Below are 18,218 nucleotides of genomic sequence, written 5' to 3' on the forward strand. Positions count from 1 at the left end.
TCGCCTCTGTCGTGCTTTAACTTTTACCCCTCCTGCGGTTCCTGTTCCTCTTCACCACCTCCCTCTTTCTGTCCGGTTATCTCGCCTGCAGGATTCTCTTTCCGTTCGTATTTCTGATGTTTCTCCTCGTGTTGTTCCTTCTTTGCCCCCGTGGAGGGTCCCTCTTCCTCGGTTTTGTACATCCTTGACCCGTATCACTAAAGCTTTTACCCCTCCTACGGTTCTAAAACGCCTTTTCCTCGAGCACTTTTCTTCTCACTCCCGCTCCGTTTCTGTCTTCACCGATGGGTCTAAGTCAGCGGACGGTGTTGGCTACTCTGTTGTTTTTCCTGATCGCACTTATGTGTCGCTTGCCTCCGGAGACTAGCATCTTTACAGCGGAACTTTATGCTATTCTCTATGCTCTTCGTCTCCTACTTTCTCGTTGTCAGTCTTCCTTTGTAGTTGTTGTTGACTCTCGTAGTGCCCTCATGGCTCTCGGGTCCTTTAATCCAGTTCATCCAGTGGTTGTCGAGATCCAGCATTGGCTGTTTCTCGTTCACAGTAAATTTAAGTCGGTTGAGTTTTGTTGGGTTCCCAGCCATATTGGTGTGTCTTTAAATGAGCGTGCGGATGCTGCCGCCAAGGAAGCTGTCCGCTCTTGTCCCATCTCTCGTAAGGGCATTCCGTATTCCGACTTTTACCCGGTTATCCATTCCTCAGTCCTTACCCGTTGGCAGGCTTCTTGGTTGTCTGTTACTGGTAACAAGCTACGTACTCTTAAATGTTGTGTTTCCCCGTGGCAGTCCTCCTTCCACCGTAACTGGCGGTGGGAAACAGCTCTGGCGAGGTTGCGTATTGGCCATACTCGCTTAACCCATGGTCACTTGATGGAGCGCCGCCCTGCTCCTTATTGTCCTAGTTGCATTGTCCCTCTTACGGTCGTGCATGTCCTTCCTCTTGTCTCTGGGGCCCCCCCCACCTTTCCTCTTGTCTCTGGGGGCCCCCCCCACCTTTCCTCTTGTCTCTGGGGCCCCCCCCCACCTATCCTTTTGTCTCTGGGGGGCCCCCCCCCACCTTTCCTCTTGTCTCTGGCCCCCCCACCTTGTCTCTGCCCCCCCCCCCCACCTTTCCTCTTGTCTCTGCCCCCCCCGACCTTTCCTCTTGTCTGTAATGACCGCTTACCCTGTCGTAATAACCGCGGCCTCTATTGTAATAACCCAATGTTCCCCAGTATTAATCCTGTTATCTTGTGATCTCTCATAATCGTACTATACGCTCTCTGTTGTAATTCTCTGTCTCTCTTCACTCAATACCCCAGCTTAACACTGTTACAGTCCAGCATGACCCCTCACTGGACTGCCACGTATATAAGAGGAATATTAAATGAGGAAGATACACCAAGGACAACGGTTATTCGCTTATTACTAATTATAAAATAAAAACCATTAAAACACTGCCACCACCTTCCCGACCAACCATACCTGAATGTGTCTTATCACCGATCCCCCAGGAAGGCAAGGAATCGGTAACCATGGGACTCCGGGTAATATGAATTTCAGTAATAAATTTTGGAAAATTAGTTTGTGTAATTTACGTTACTAATTTAAATCCAAGGGTAACTTTAGTATCGATTAATTGTTAGAACATGGGGGCTTCCAATACAACACCTAAAAATGACAAAGTAGCAAAATATATAAAAGGGGAGTTAAGTGAATACTACTGGACAAGCTATACAATTTATTTTATGAAACATGTAAATTAAGACAATTTGAACACATAACCTATTCTATTTCCCTAGAGGCACAATGGATATTTATTGAGGGCACGAAACTCAAGTGCTACTATACCTTAAATACCCGCACTACGGCCAAGATGTTGATGGCTGCCCTCAGCCCCTAGGATACGGGCTTGCGGCCCTGTTCCTAATACACTCCCAAGACACACTAATGAAATTTAGTTTTTCCAACTTATTGCTGGGAAGGATTACTCCTCCCACCATCTAATACAGCCCCAGGGCTCCACCCATTATTTTGGCAATGGCTAGGTTAGGTTAGGTTAGGTTAGGTTAGGTTAGGTTAGGTTAGGTTAGGTTAGGTTAGGTTAGGTTAGGTTAGGTTAGGTTAGGTTAGGTTAGGTTAGGTTAGGTTAGGTTAGGTTAGGTTAGGTTAGGTTAGGTTAGGTTAGGTTAGGTTAGGTTAGGTTAGGTTAGGTTAGGTTAGGTTAGGTTAGGTTAGGTTAGGTTAGGTTAGGTTAGGTTAGGTTAGGTTAGGTTAGGTTAGGTTAGGTTAGGTTAGGTTAGGTTAGGTTAGGTTAGGTTAGGTTAGGTTAGGTTAGGTTAGGTTAGGTTAGGTTAGGTTAGGTTAGGTTAGGTTAGGTTAGGTTAGGTTAGGTTAGGTTAGGTTAGGTTAGGTTAGGTTAGGTTAGGTTAGGTTAGGTTAGGTTAGGTTAGGTTAGGTTAGGTTAGGTTAGGTTAGGTTAGGTTAGGTTAGGTTAGGTTAGGTTAGGTTAGTTAGGTTAGGTTAGGCTAGATAGGTTTGGCTAGGTTTGATCGTATTTCTATGTTAGGTTTAACTTAAAGTAAAAAATGTTTTAATCATATATGATATAATGGAAAGCTTTATCTTTTCACAAAGAAAATTTTAGAAAAATATATAATTTTAGGAAAACTGGGCTTATATATACCTAAAAGACAGAATATCTGTTAGTCTATATATCTGTTTGTTTGTTTATCTGTCTGTTTGTCTATCTGTCCAAATCTATCTCTACCTATACATGTCGATCTCTATCTATCTATCTATCTATCTATCTATCTATCTATCTATCTATATCTATTTTTTGTACACAGGTGGGTACAGGAGCAAACTCTTGCTGACTCCTGCTAGCAGGCCGAGAACTTCATGGTAAACCTTACCCTGCTAATTTCCCTGGAATACGATCCGTCAATCGTTTAACAACCAGGTACCCAATCACTGCTGGGTGAACAGAGGTGTACAGTTAAAGATTGGCGCCTAGTCAATCCTCCCCGGCCGGCAACTTTATCAATCTAGCTCGTTCTCTATCTACTTATCTCTCTATCTAGATATCTTTTTATTCTCTCTCTGGCTATCTACCTTAAATATCTCTGCATCTAGCTACCTATCTATCTATCTACCTATCTCTATCTTCCCATCTCCCCCTTCGCCCCTCCCCTAACTCAACTCCCTTCGATTTCTTAATTTGGTTTTCCTTCTCTTCTGTTCCTTCTAATCCATTTCTTCCATTTTGTTTATTAACACATTTAGGTACATCTGCACTTGTGCAGCTGCCCTAGACTATATGAAGGGGAGTACAGTGTGTCAAAAAGCTAGCTACGTGGAAATCCCCCATCACACAGGATGGTTAGTGATACAGGGGCATGTGATAAGTGAACAAATGTGTAGTGTGTGTAGTAGGAGCAGTGTGTAGTGTCATGTGATAAGTAGTCTGCATTGGCAGACTCTGGGAGCATTATGAGGATATCATCAACACAAGAGTGAATAAGGTAGCAGTGATACTAAAAGTCCCCATCTCGCAGGATGGTTAATCATACAGGGCCATATGTTTAGTAGCCTGCACTGGCAAATTTGGGGTGCAATATGAGGATATCTTTAAGATATTTTTTTGTTATTAATACATTAGGTACATCTGCATTAGTGCAGCTGCCCTAGACTATACGAAGTGAAGTACAGTGTGTCAAAAAAGCTAACTACGTGATGCTATAAAATCCCCATCACACAGGATGGTTAGTCATACAGAGGCATGTGATAGGCAGTCTGCACTGGCAGACTCCGGAAGCATTTTGAGGATATCATCAACACAAGATTGAATAAGGCAGCAGTGGTAATAGAAGTCCCCATCTCGCAGGATGGTTAGTCATACTGGGCCATATGTTTAGTAGCCTGCACTGGCAAATTTTGGGTACACTGTGAGGATATCTTCAAGAATACGAGAGTGAATGAAGTAATTGCAGAGCTCCAGGTACCTCATGCCAACTGGTTTGGAAGGTCTAATAGCTGGGCATTCAGTGATGTAGTGTGGGAGATCGTGCCGTAGTTCCTGCTCACAGAGTTTGCAACTGGAGTGCTCAGGATTGGGAGATCCGTCACCTGCAGCCACCTGCCACAGGTAACGGTAACCCAACCTGATCCTGGCAACCACTGTGTCGCACAGTCTAGTGGACGTTTTGTGCTGCCCATAGATATAGGTTTCAGATCTGAACAAATCATAGCTTTTTATACTAGTACTTTCAGGTCGTTGGGAGTCAGTAATTTCTTTCCTATCAGATCTGAGTGTTTGAACCAATACAGTTTTGACAGCAGAGATGGGGATACCTAGATCTAATTCAACTTCATCCTTGTTACACGCTAATTTGGCTGCAATGTCTGTCTCATTATGATGGGTTATATTTATGTGTGAAGGTATCCATACAAAGGAGATTCGAGACCCTTTACTCTGTGCAGCAATTAGGTCATTTATAATTGGGAGTATGAGGTTCTTGCTGTCGATCTTCCAAGAGAAGTTTATCTTTAAGAACATTTATCTTATCAATAGCAACTCTGTGTAAGCTACACGCCATATTATACTCTCGACTGAATGAAAAACTCCCTGAATATGGCCGAGTGGTATTTATAACATTTTTTAAGGCATTGAACTTGCGCTTATCCCGACCAGCATATATACTCCTTTTACCCCAGAATAGATTTCCCTAGAGCAGAATATCCAAATTGTTTAAAATATATATAATTGCTGGAGCGCTTTCGACCATCTCAGGCCTTCATCAACAGCATGAATGAGAGAGGAGCAGTAGAGAGAGAGAGAGAGAGAGAGAAGAGAGAGAGAGAGGAGAGAGAGAGAGAGAGAGAGAGAGAGAGAGAGAGAGAGAGAGAGAGAGAGAGAGACAGACAGAGAGAGAGAGAGAGAGAGAGAGACAGACAGAGAGACAGAGACAGAGACAGTTTAGCAACCGGAAGCCAAGTAGCAGAGTAGGCTACATCAGACAGAGCAGCGTGGTTGCCTGAGAAAACACCCAGGATACCAACAGGAAACACGGGATTAAGAGAGAATGCTTTAAAATAATGGAGCGTATCTGAACATATATACTTGTTTATGTGAAACGTTGGAAATAAGTTATAATGATTTTAATATTCTGCGTATTTTTTACTCAGTATGAATGCCAATCAACCCCCCCCCCCTTTGATTCCTTGATTTGGTTTTCCATTTTCTTCTAATTTCCACTCATGCTTAAACTACCTTATTTTTCCCCTGAGCCAGAGACTGAATAGACATGTAATTTCTCTGCCAGGAATCTTGAGGATTTTATTGCTGTGAAAAACAGGTAATTTTATCAATGTGACTAGTTTAGTCCCCCCCTCCCCCCCTTTCTCAAGGAGGACATAGTTGAGTATACAGTATACTGTTAAGACTGCTCGTTATCGTTTTAATTTGGACTAGTGTGTTAATGTTGCTTTCTTCCATGTTTGTACATTTACCGATTTTTGAGGCAATTTATTCTATAGTTAACTCGTAATATACATTTTTTCTTACCCTCCCTTGTATATGTTTATCTTAGGCTCCGTGTTGGTCTGTCTCGTGTAGCCGACTCGTCTTCCTCACTTCCTGGTCCATCACCTGTGTTTAGAGCTGTCATCTCTCTCTGTCATCTGTCCGTCATGCTCTTGTCGAAGGCCTAAAAAAAACTAAAAAATGTTCCTGCAATTACTTATTTTTTAATACACGGTTATTTTGTGTGTATAATAATAATAATTCATTGTGTCGGGGGACAGGAAGCCAGATTGTATTCATACATGTTTGGCTTTTATCGAGATTCATCGGTCATTCTCTCTCTCTCGAGCACTGTGCAAACAAGGTCATTCTCTCTCAGGCACAGCACTTACAAATTAATTCTCTGTGTATAAACGCAATATTAATTTAAGTACACAAATAATCAAACCGGAGAGGTAGAGTCCTATAGTCCTAGAGTCCTATATATGGCCTTACAGGACCATCTTCTTATCTTGAGGTTATCTTGAGATGATTTCGGGGCTTTAGTGTCCCCGCGGCCAGGCCTTCACCCCCAGGAAGCAGCCCGTGACAGCTGACTAACTCCCAGGTACCTATTTACTGCTAGGTAACAGGGGCATTGAGGGTGAAAGAAACTTTGCCCATTTGTTTCTGCCTCGTGCGGGAATCGAACCCGCGCCACAGAATTACGAGTCCTGCGCGCTATCCACCAGGCTACGAGACCATATATAGGACTCCTCCGTAGAGGATGCAACATTCTTAGTCTATCTCATATCCTAATTCCGAAAAAAAATAAATGCTTCACAAGCAACACCCACAAATGCAACCCACTACCACCAACAGTGTTCTCATCTTTCAGCCCGTCACGAAGCCTCATTACCGAAGACCACAAGATACTTTTCTTCAAGGACTGCCGGACTAACCGGGCCTGTGGTGGATATGTGGGCCTGACGGGCCGCTCCAAAGCAACAGCCTGGTGGACCAAGCTCTCACAAGTCAAACCTGGCATCGGGCGCGGGCTTGGGGAGTAGAAGAACTCCCAGAACCCCATCAAGCAGGTATCGAGCAGATATCACCGGGGGGAAGTTTTAACGTGTTTATCGAGGATGAACGCGGCAGCTATAGTTAAACGCTGTTATCCTGCCTTGTGCTATCTTGTGCATGTCCATGACGCGTGTGATGCTCTTGACTCGATAACAGGCAAGGGATCGTGTGCTGTCTGTCGGTCAATATAATCAATAAGAGCGACGATAAGCCGTGTAATATGACGATTTAAGAATTGTATTCTATATATATATATATATATATATATATATATATATATATATATTATATATATATATATATATATATATATATATATATATATATATATATATATGCGAACAAGCCTGAATGGTCCCCAGGACAATATGCAACTGAAAACTCACACCCCAGAAGTGACTCGAACCCATACTCCCAGAAGCAACGCAACTGGTATGTACAAGACGCCTTAATCCACTTGACCATCACGACCGGACATAATGAGGTGATAGCCGAGGCTATTTGAACCACCCCACCGCCGGCACTCGGATAGTAATCTTGGGCATAGCATTTTACCAAATCACCTCATTCTTTGGGGCACACGTGAGGAACACAAATGCGAACAAGCCTGAATGGTCCCCAGGACAATATGCAACTGAAAACTCACACCCCAGAAGTGACTCGAACCCATACTCCCAGAAGCAACGCAACTGGTATGTACAAGACGCCTTAATCCACTTGACCATCACGACCGGACATAATGAGGTGATAGCCGAGGCTATTTGAACCACCCCACCGCCGGCACTCGGATAGTAATCTTGGGCATAGCATTTTACCAAATCACCTCATTCTTTGGGGCACACATAGTTGCATATTTTAAGTTGCATATTGTCCTGGGGACCATTCAGGCTTGTTCGCATTTGTGTTCCTCACGTGTGCCCCAAAGAATGGTTAGGTTAGGTTAGGTTAGGTTAGGTTAGGTTAGGTTAGGTTAGGTTAGTTAGGTTAGGTTAGGTTAGGTTAGGTTAGGTTAGGTTAGGTTAGGTTAGGTTTAGGTTAGGTTAGGTTAGGTTAGGTTAGGTTAGGTTAGGTGAGGTGAGGTGAGGTTAGGTTAGGTTAGGTTAGGTTAGGTTAGGTTAGGTTAGGTGAGGTTAGGTGAGGTTAGGTTAGGTTAGGTTAGGTTAGGTTAGGTTAGGTGAGGTGAGGTGAGGTGAGGTTAGGTTAGGTTAGGTTAGGTTAGGTTAGGTTAGGTTAGGTTAGGTTAGGGAAGGGGGAAGAGAATAGCCACGGAAGCGACCAGGATGAGCACCAAGCATCGGCTCCTGAAGACAGACACAAAGGAGAGAAAACTATGAAACCAGAAGTTGGAGTTCAAGGAAATCGGTGTAATATCAGCGAATATTCCATTGAAGAAACTTTCATCAGGGTGAAAGAAACTCTGCCCATTGTTTCTTCCTGGGAGCCGGAGAAACAATGAGCAGAGTTTCTTTCACCCTGATGCCCCCTGTTACCTAGCAGTAAATAGGTACCTGGGAGTTAGTCAGCTTTCACGGGCTGCTTTCTGGGGGTGAAGGCCTGGTCAAGAACTGGGCCGTGGGGACACTAAAGCCCCGAAATCATCTCAAGATAACCGCCGTCCCCGCCACAGCCGCTCTCGTGCACTCCCTTCCCATACTAATTCGTACCATGCCTTGTTTGCTCCTGAGAGGGGTGAGTACATTTGGAGGACTTTCAGACGATCCCAATAATTTAGGTGCTTTATCGCGTCTATGCGTGCCATATATGTTCTCTGTATTCCCTCTATTTCAGCAATCTCTCCTGCTCTGAAGGGGAAAGTGAGTACTAAGCAGTACTCAAGACGGGACAACACAAGTGACTTGAAGAGTACAACCATTGTGATGGGATCCCTGGATTTGAAAGTTCTCGCAATCCATCCGATCATTTTTCTGGCTGACGCAATATTTGTTTGGTTATGCTCCCTAAACGTTAGGTCGTCAGACATCATTATTCCCAAATCCTTTACATGCTGTTTTCCTACTATGGGCACATTTGATTGTGTTTTGTACCCTATATTATGTTTAAGGTCCTCATTTTTACCGTACCTGGAATTAATCAGTTAAACATCATGTTATTTCCTGATGCCCAGTCGAAAACTTTATTAATATCAGCTTGAAGTTTTTCAATGTCTTCAGCTGAGGTAATTTTCATACTGATTTTTGTGTCATCTGCAAAGGATGATATGAAGCTGTGTCTTGTATTTTTGTCTATATCTGATGTGAGAATAAGGAAAAGCAGCGGTGCAAGGACTGTACCCTGAGATACAGAGCTTTTAACTGCGCTTGGACTAGATTTTATATGGTTGACTGTTACTTGCCGAGTCCTGTTTGACAGAAAACTGAGTATCCAGCATCCTACTTTACCGATTAATCTAAGACCCCATTCCCCCTATCGCCCTAGCCTGGACACCCAACCATCCACTCAGGGCAGCCCCTCACGGGTGACCCCTCTAGTGGGGTGGTCCGATGGCTCACAAGGCCCCAACGTGGTGCCCTTCTGCACATACACCCCCTAAAGAGGGGCAGGAGAGGGGGCAAAGGCAACCCTCACCGGTCCCAGGGAGGTGTACGTGAGCCCCTCACCTTGTCAAGGCGACACCACAGAGAGGCATTGCTCAAGAAGACATCTTTATTTTCACAATGTTTTGCTCACTACAAGAATTATCAAGTCTCTCAACAAAACTCATGCCCAGTGATATGTTATCCAAACATGAAAAACGGCCTTAACAAAAAATTCCACATGTACAGTATTCTATTTTTTTTTTAGGATGCCGAGTGTTTTCCAGTTATTACAGCCATCATCCTCTCCTCACGTTCAAACTATGGGTACATCTTTCCAACGTACTCACCCAAAACATATACCATATTGCACTTTATTTCAACATGATTTCCAAATTCAAATGTCTCATTCTATATCAAAGCCAGAAGGGGTATGTGGTCTGCCAATCTTTTCTTCTAATCCTATTTTGCACTTGATGTTTTCATAATCCTCTTTAGTGTTATGAATTCCTTTTTTTACTGTGTACTTTTCCTAACGTGTTAAGTGCTATATACAGTAGTCATAATGACTTAGCCTTTCTGCTGATAATTCCCTTCTCGTTTCCTTTTCCTAACATGTACAATGTCTATACTAATACATCATTACCAGATTTCCAACTTTCATGGGGTGGGTGAGCAGCAACACAAAGAAAATATAATGACGAATGCTAAAGATTCTTAAGTTAACACACAATTAGTTACAATGTTTTCATTACTAAGCAACATCACAATAGACAAGAACTAATACAATATTTATTTGGCTTCATATAGTACAACAAAACTTGACTTGTATATTGAAACCAACCTCCTTAAACTTACCAGCATTATCTGAGACAGCATTCAAGTTTTTCCTATTCTTGGCACCTAGCCCCAGGCCAGACTTTACTATGATAGCCTGAAGCTCTATCATTCTATCTGTGTCCCCTCATAATACAGTAATCCAAAACTGATTATTAAGGAACTTACCATGGTATAAGAACATAAAAATCAAGGGAACTGCAGAAGGCATGTGGTATTGGCCCATATGATGCAGCTCCTATTTATAGCCACCCAAACTCACTTATATATGTCTCACTTATGCTTCAAACAATCGAGTGATCCCACATCTATTATGTAACCTGGTAGTCTGTTCTAAAAATTAACAACCCCATTTTTAAACCAGTATTTGCCAAGGTCTTGCCTAAATACTAACTTATCCAATTTATATCTACTGTTTCATATTCTATTTTGTTTTGATACATTTAATGTCTTGTTAGTATCCCCTTTCATTAACTTGTACACTTTATTTGTGTCACCCCCAAACTCTTCACCTCCAAAACAATGCCTTCTCGAGAATTTCAACCTGTCATATGAAGGGCAACAACCAAGAGAACCTGTCTGTAAAAAGATTTAACTACATCTAGCAAATTTCCCCATCCCCAAGCCATGAAATCTCATTTTCATAGGAAAAATGCCGTATGTTACTGAACAAATATTTCAACTTAAAATAAAAAAAGAAGCAGAGAATTTGATTTACATATGCTCAGCGGCTTTTCCAAGGCCCCAACTATTTCTTGTAATGTTTCCTCCATCTGTGAATGCCATCCCAACATCCTAGGCAAATCCACATATTCCCTGCTTCAGCGAACTCTTGTTCATCGAATCAGGTGAGTAAATCCAGTATGGAATGCGTGTTCTCCAACCAGAGATTAACCAAATTGAAGTTCCACTGTACTACTGTATTTTGAGAACTATGGCATTAATAAACTGCCATATTATTGACAAAATAATTATTAAGTTAGATGAATGAAACAAATATACACACCTTTGGATTCTATTTTAAGTTTCTTGTACAAAATACTGCTAGATGTTTCTCCAGAGCTGTCTGCAGTCACAACAAGAGGCTTCCTTGGTCGCCCACGTCTTTTCCCTGTGCCTGATGATTCACAATTCTTGTTCTTGTCTGACAAAAAAAAAGTTTACTTATTGTACTTTAAATCTGACACACACAAGTAATTCTGTAGTTCTAACAACCTGGAATGTTTAACAAAAAATCAAGATTACTACTGTACTACAGTACTGTGCCAATTAATAATAATAATAATAATAATAACAATAAAATAAAATTAATAATCTAATAAATAAAAAAATCAACAACTAAGGATATGAACTTATATTCTCTTACTAAAAGATAAAAAAAAACTAGTCTATTAAACTAAAACTAAAAATAGGCATCAATCTACACAGAACAGACACTTACCTATGAAACTTTGTATGTACGTTGCAAGTTCATCAGTTGAAGTGCTGACATCACATGTGAGGGGCAGCCAACACTGTGTGCAAGCATCTTCATTTTTTATTGTGGAGATAAATACAAACGCTCCCAAACTTGAAGGCACTAAGCCTTCCGTCTGAGTACCAATGCTTCCCATCACAACCACAACCTTTAAAATGTGTGTGAAATTTACATAAAATGTAAATGTATGCATTGGGATGAATAGCAAGCAAGTACAGTATGTGCTTTATTTTACAAACAGTATGAGTGCAGATCCACATCACCTTAATGAACCCATTAACAAAATACTGTACTTACATTCTTCCATAACAAGCCTTAATTAAGGCCTCTTGCAGAGAATGTCACAATAAGAAACAACCCATTCCACAAACATAAGACGAGATGAAAATGACAACATTTTGATCCATCCAAGACCCTTATCCTGGTCGTGACTTGGTAAGGGTCCAAGACAACCACTTTAATTTGATTTCATGTGTGTGGATTGGTTGTTAAGGCCTCTTGACATACCTCAGTTAAGGAACATATCCATGCAGCCTGGATAGCTCCGGGAAGCTGAAGGGGCTCCCCCCCCCAGAAAATAACCCCAAAAAACACAAAATAGGGATAATTATAATAATTATAATGATTTAGGGGATATATTTAGGGTATACTTTATATAAGTAAAAAAGCCCTAATATGGTCCCTAATCATCAAAACAACCTAAAGAGACAAAGAAAATAGAGCTTGAAATCAGAGAAAAAAATCAGCTCCAAAAAATTAAAAGTCCCAAGTTTTGTGAGTTGTGACCGATTTATTTCATTTTATCTTCACATAGGTAGGGAAAAATATGCATTCTCTAGGATGTAAAGCTTACAACAAAATCAGATAATAAACAAAGGAGAAAAAACTAAAATCTTAAAAAAAAAATTCCACTAAAAAAAATATTTTTGAGACATTGATGAAAGTAACATATATAACATAGTAATTACATAGTATATAATTATATGTTTTTTAGTAATTACATATATGTAATTACATATATTACATAGTAACATATTAACATTGGACAATGTATTTATATGATATATAACAAAATAGAGCATATTAACATATTCATTATTATTTGTGTTATTTATTACTCAGCAAGGATATAAAGGCACCAACTGCATACCCATTTTGTGAACACTGCTTACTAATATTCTTCCTCTTTGAGCGTCAGACAGGTGCTTGCATCTCATATTGAAAAGTTGTGTCGTGGAAGTTTCACGACACTGAAGCCAATAAGTTGGAGATTTGTTTAACATTTTTAAGTTGTTTTTGCATATTTCAAATATTTTTCGCTACCAGGCCCCCAAATTGCGCGGTAATATGCACGATCTAAAGGTTAAGGATTCCAATCCATAGCAGATATAAAGTTCCTTGTCTGTCAGCTCTTCTTCCAGCTATGCCTTTATGTCAGCAAATGCAAATCTGCCTTAAATGTTTGTGCTGATACTTGATGATTCGGCTGTCGATTTCTTTGCTAAGCATTTTGCTTGAATGCACTCATTGTAACACCTTTTTCTGTCCTTCCCTTCCCTTCCCTTCCTAGGGCAAAATGAAGATCTCTGGTGAGACTGTTTCCTAAGCAAGTGTGGCTCCTTTGTCTGTGGCCTCTTCTAGTGAAGTTGGCAAGCTATGTCTGCTTTTGGAAGATCTCAGCACAACCAATTGCAGCCTTTTTTGAAGTGGTGGGCATCTGCAGGATTTTACCAAGCATGGTTACGGGATATTCATGCCCGTAACACCTCTTCGGTTGCTTAATCTTCATTAATCAGCAAGCAATGGCCTCAGATGCCAGTGCTTACGTATCGTGCCATTGTTAACCTAACAGTAAATAGGTATATGTATACTTAAAGAGTTAGGCAACTGCTGTGGGTTGCATCCTAGAAAAGTAAATAGTTAAGATTAGGGAGATGGAGCCTAGAAAATGTGAAACCATATCCAGGTATTTATGGCTTGCAAGTAAGTAAGTAATTATCAAAAGAAGGCACCAAACCGGGAAGGCTATGTAGCACCATCAAATACGCAAAATAATCAGAGGGCGCTAAATATCACCAAGGATGCCAATACGAGAACAAAAACGCATAAGGCGAACGATATCAAAAGTATCCGAGTCACCAAGAATTCTATCGAGGGACAGGTGACCGCGAGGGGCGGTCGGAAAGCAAGACACACGCTCGTCCTGGAAGTCAGGACATTCAAGAAGGACATGCACGACCGTAAGAGGGACAATGCAACTAGGACAATAAGGAGCAGGGCGGCGCTCCATCAAGTGACCATGGGTTAAGCGAGTATGGCCAATACGCAACCTCGCCAGAGCTGTTTCCCACCGCCGGTTACGGTGGAAGGAGGACGGCCACGAGGAAACACAACATTTAAGAGTACGTAGCTTGTTACCAGTAACAGACAACCAAGAAGCCTGCCAACGGGTAAGGACTGAGGAATGGATAACCGGGTAAAAGTCGGAATACGGAATGCCTTTACGAGAGATGGGACAAGAGCGGACAGCTTCTTTAGCGGCAGCATCCGCACGCTCATTTAAAGACACGCCAATATGGCTGGGAACCCAACAAAACTCAACCGACTTAAATTTACTGTGAACGAGAAACAGCCAATGCTGGATCTCGACAACTACTGGATGAACTGGATTAAAGCACCCGAGAGCCATGAGGGCACTACGAGAGTCAACAACAACCACAAAGGAAGACTGACAACGAGAAAGCAGGAGACGAAGAGCATAGAGAATAGCATAAAGTTCCGCTGTAAAGATGCTAGTCTCCGGAGGCAAGCGACACATATAAGTGCGATCAGGAAAAACAACAGAGTAGCCAACACCGTCCGCTGACTTAGACCCATCGGTGAAGACAGAAACGGAGCGGGAGTGAGAAGAAAAGTGCTCAAGGAAAAGGCGTTTTAGAACCGTAGGAGGGGTAAAAGCTTTAGTGATACGAGTCAAGGATGTACAAAACCGCGGAAGAGGGACCCTCCACGGGGGCAAAGAAGGAACAACACGAGGAGAAACACCAGAAATACGAACGGAAAGAGAATCCTGTAGGTGAGATAACCGGACAGAAAGAGGGAGGTGGTGAAGAGGAACAGGAACCGCAGGAGGGGTAAAAGTTAAAGCACGACAGAGGCGAGAGGAAGGATGTTGCAAGGACCGCGCAAGATAGCGAAGACAGTAGCGATCACGGCGGTCCTGGAGAGACAGGATGGCTTGCAAATGAGTGGCCTATATCACTGCAGAAAGACAAGAATTTATTTGATAATGTTTTGTGTCTTAGTGACTTTATTAGATACACAGTACATACTCTACAACAATTAATAAACCACTGTATCATGTTCTGTCCAACCACTTGGGCTGGATGGTAGAATGAGTCTCGCTTCATTCAAGTCGGCTTTCAGTCCCCTGACCGTCCAAGTGGTTGGGCACCATTCCTCTCCCACTATCCTATCCCCTTCCTTATACTGATCCCTTTCAAGTGCTACATAGTCATAATGGCTTGGCATTTTCTCCTGACAGTTCTGTATGATGTTTTGTATATTTTTAATATAAATTATTATTATTATTATTATTATTATTGCATTAATTTTAATTTTGCCCTAGAGGGTTAGTTTACTAGGCAGCATCACTTAACCTGTGAATGAACATATAGTGTGTATTGCCATAGCAGCATGTACAACACCCCTCAATAAGAAAACTCATTAGGTTGTTCATGCTCTCACATGTACCTGTATATCTCTTCATTTTTACTTTTGAAAGACATTTTTTAATCATTTGTTTGTGATTACAGTGTATGTTACCCCTGCCATTAATAGGGTTAACAGATCATTGTGAGTAGATGTGATCTAATTCATTTCCTGCTTCTTATTATTGTTATCATCGAGATATATGTCTTATTTTGAGATAACATGCTGGACCTCTTTGTTGGTATCTCATATATTTGAATCTTACATGGTTCTTCGTTCCAGGGAGCTGGATTCTTTACAGGCATTAACATGTGCTTGCTCAGGCAGTTGGAGTTCTTCGAGAAAGCACATTGATCAATCTTGCATTTTGGGCTGTTTCGTTTTCCTCCTATAATGAGTGCAGTGTTTTATTGGCAATGTCATTGTATGGAGTCTCTTGACAATCATTAATAACAATACTTATATGGCAAAAATATAACACCGGACAACAAAAATTATTCCAAAACTAAGTCGACTCTCTTAACAGGAAGGGTTGAGGGCCACAGGGTTAACAACACTGCCAAAAAGACAAGATAGGGCTCATCTCGTCAAAAATTTTAAAATACTAAACAAGTTGGATGATACTGATCCAGACAACTTCTTCAAAAATACTAAACAAAATGGATAATACTGATCCAGACAACTTCTTCAAAAGACGAGATGTAATGCAGATAAGAAGTATGGGATTCAAGCTCGACAAGCAACAAAGTAGGACAAAACAGGAGATACTTTTTAACCCCAGGGTTATAAACCCATGGAACTGCCTACCCACCGAAGCCGTAAGTACCAAAACACTTCCGCAGTTTAAGATCCAAATGGATAAAATTATCATGACAAATGGAGGACCCTTGACAAGCCGCCGACGTCCTGTCCTTGCTGAAAGCACAAGAGAAAGATAATGGCCTTCAGGTAAATTTTGAAAATCTTAATTTATATGGCCATCAACAAAATTCCCAGTTTGCTAACTGTAGGTAGTAACTAAATGATTGTAACCTATCCACCGCTGCCCACTGGATGGGGGGCGGTGTGCAGGACAAACATATCAATAATAAATAAATAATAAATAAATAAATGTTTATTTAGGTAAGGTACATACATACAAGAGATTTTACAAAGAATGATGGATTTATAGATAAGGCTAGTACATACAATGCCTAAAGCCACTATTACGCAAAGCGTTTCAGGCATGAACAACTTAAAATGACTAAAGCTTAATACTAATTGAGTATAAAGAACAAAATGTGTTGAGAACAAATAAAAATAGAGATAAAAAAGGGGGGAACATGGCTGAAAAAGCAGCACAAATACAATTAGCTCGACAAACAGCATTGTTAAAAAAAAACAACAGACATGGGTTGACAATAAAATGTCAATCAAATGACAATACATAAATTCCCTGTAACCTAACTTACCAACTGACGAATGTCAGTTGGTAAGGTAGGTTACAGGGAATTTATTAGGTAGTGCTTCGTTTTTATCTTAAACTGGTTGAGAGAGGTACAGTCTTTAACATGGTTGGGAAGGTCATTCCACATTCTGGGTCCCTTGATTTGTAGAGCATTTCTAGTTTGATTAAGTCGTACTCTTGGAATATCAAAACTGTATTTATTTCTGGTGTGGTGCTCATGGGTTCTTATGTTATTATGATGTTATAAAATTATGACACTAGCTCTCCACATATGTCAGTTGCTTAATTTAGAAACTGTACTTGTGGTCGATCTCGAACCCATTGTTGATGTGATGATGTGTATTGAATTTTGTAACTAGCTCATCAAGATTGTAACTTGCTTAGCTAAATGAATTGTGGGGTTCAGTCCCTGAGCCCATTATGTGCCTCTGTAACCCTTTCCACTACCGCCCACAAGATGGGTATGGGGTGTATAATAAATGAACTAAACTAACTCTTATCTCCTGCTATATCGAGCTTGTCCACACACTGCCGGCATCTTTTGGAACCGGACTACATGTTCCACAGCGACCCAGGGAACAGTACCCTCGTAATTTTTGTTGTATTGCCTTTCTTCCATTCCCTGGCAGGGGGAGTCCTGTAGCGAGTAATCCTTATACTCGCTCCATTATCTCATTATCTTAATAGCATAATTAATTAGCACTAATTACAGAAGCTACAATCTTTTCCCCAATTACAGGTAATACTCTTCTCAGCTTGTTGGAGGGAGCCGAGGTGTAGTCACCATATAAGCAAGCGATATGAGGAATGGAGCACAGTACAAACTCCAGTCAAGAATGTAGTACTCGGCGTAGGGCAGTTCTAATCGACCCAAGACGCTACAGCTTCGACACAGAGCACACAGCAGACAGCAGACTACGACCTCATCGAGCCGCCACGCTCTCGCTCCCCGAGTTCAGACACTCACAATTCCCAAAGTGAGCCGCCACGCTCTCCCACAGAGCTCAACGACTCCGGCCTCACTCAGCTCTTTACTCTAAGCTCCGTCTCAACGTCTACGACACTGCTGTATCCAGGACTACTAAATAAATATGAAACAATAATTGTACGTAACATTATATTGTTTGTACTCGCTACAGCTAGAGGAATTGTGTGAAACCCCGGTTGTGCTTCGGAAAAGCTTCGGGATCCTAGTGAGGGCACTAGCACTCCAGGTTGCAATTCTTTTGACCATGTGGTGGTACAGTTGACTAAATCGCGTATGGAAACATCTCGTGCGTAAGTTCAAACCCTTATCAAGGCCCTTGTACTCACCTAATTGTGCTTGCGGGGGTTGAGCTTTGGCTCTTTGGTCCCGCCTCTCAACTGTCAATCAACTGGTGTACAGATTCCTGAGCCTACTGGGCTCTATCATACCTACATTTGAAACTGTGTATGGAGTCAGCCTCCACCACATCACTTCCTAGTGCATTCCATTTATTAACTACTCTGACACTGAAAAAATTCTTTCTAACGTCTCTGTGGCTCATCTGGGTACTAAGTTTCCACCTGTGTCCCCTTGTTCGTGTCCCACCCGTGCTGAAGAGTTTGTCTTTGTCCACCCTGTCAATTCCCCTGAGAATTTTGTAGGTGGTTATCATGTCTCCCC

General features: G+C 41.5%; 1 long non-coding RNA gene across 2 annotated transcripts; it reads right to left on the minus strand.

Annotated features, from left to right (window-relative positions):
• Positions 1-10,931: 10,931 nt before the first annotated feature.
• LOC138367905 (uncharacterized) lies at positions 10,932-17,645 on the minus strand. Of its 2 annotated transcripts, none has more exons than XR_011229466.1 (3): positions 17,355-17,645; positions 11,377-11,560; positions 10,932-11,079 (listed from the first exon to the last, which is right to left on the minus strand). It is a non-coding gene; the product is annotated as an uncharacterized lncRNA (long non-coding RNA). The 2 variants fall into 2 exon arrangements; XR_011229467.1 differs by having other exon boundaries at positions 17,538-17,632.
• Between the last annotated feature and the right edge of the window lie 573 nt (positions 17,646-18,218).

The sequence above is a fragment of the Procambarus clarkii genome, chromosome 23 (genome assembly GCF_040958095.1).
Source record: "Procambarus clarkii isolate CNS0578487 chromosome 23, FALCON_Pclarkii_2.0, whole genome shotgun sequence".
In the NCBI taxonomy this organism is placed as follows: Eukaryota; Metazoa; Arthropoda; class Malacostraca; order Decapoda; family Cambaridae; genus Procambarus; species Procambarus clarkii.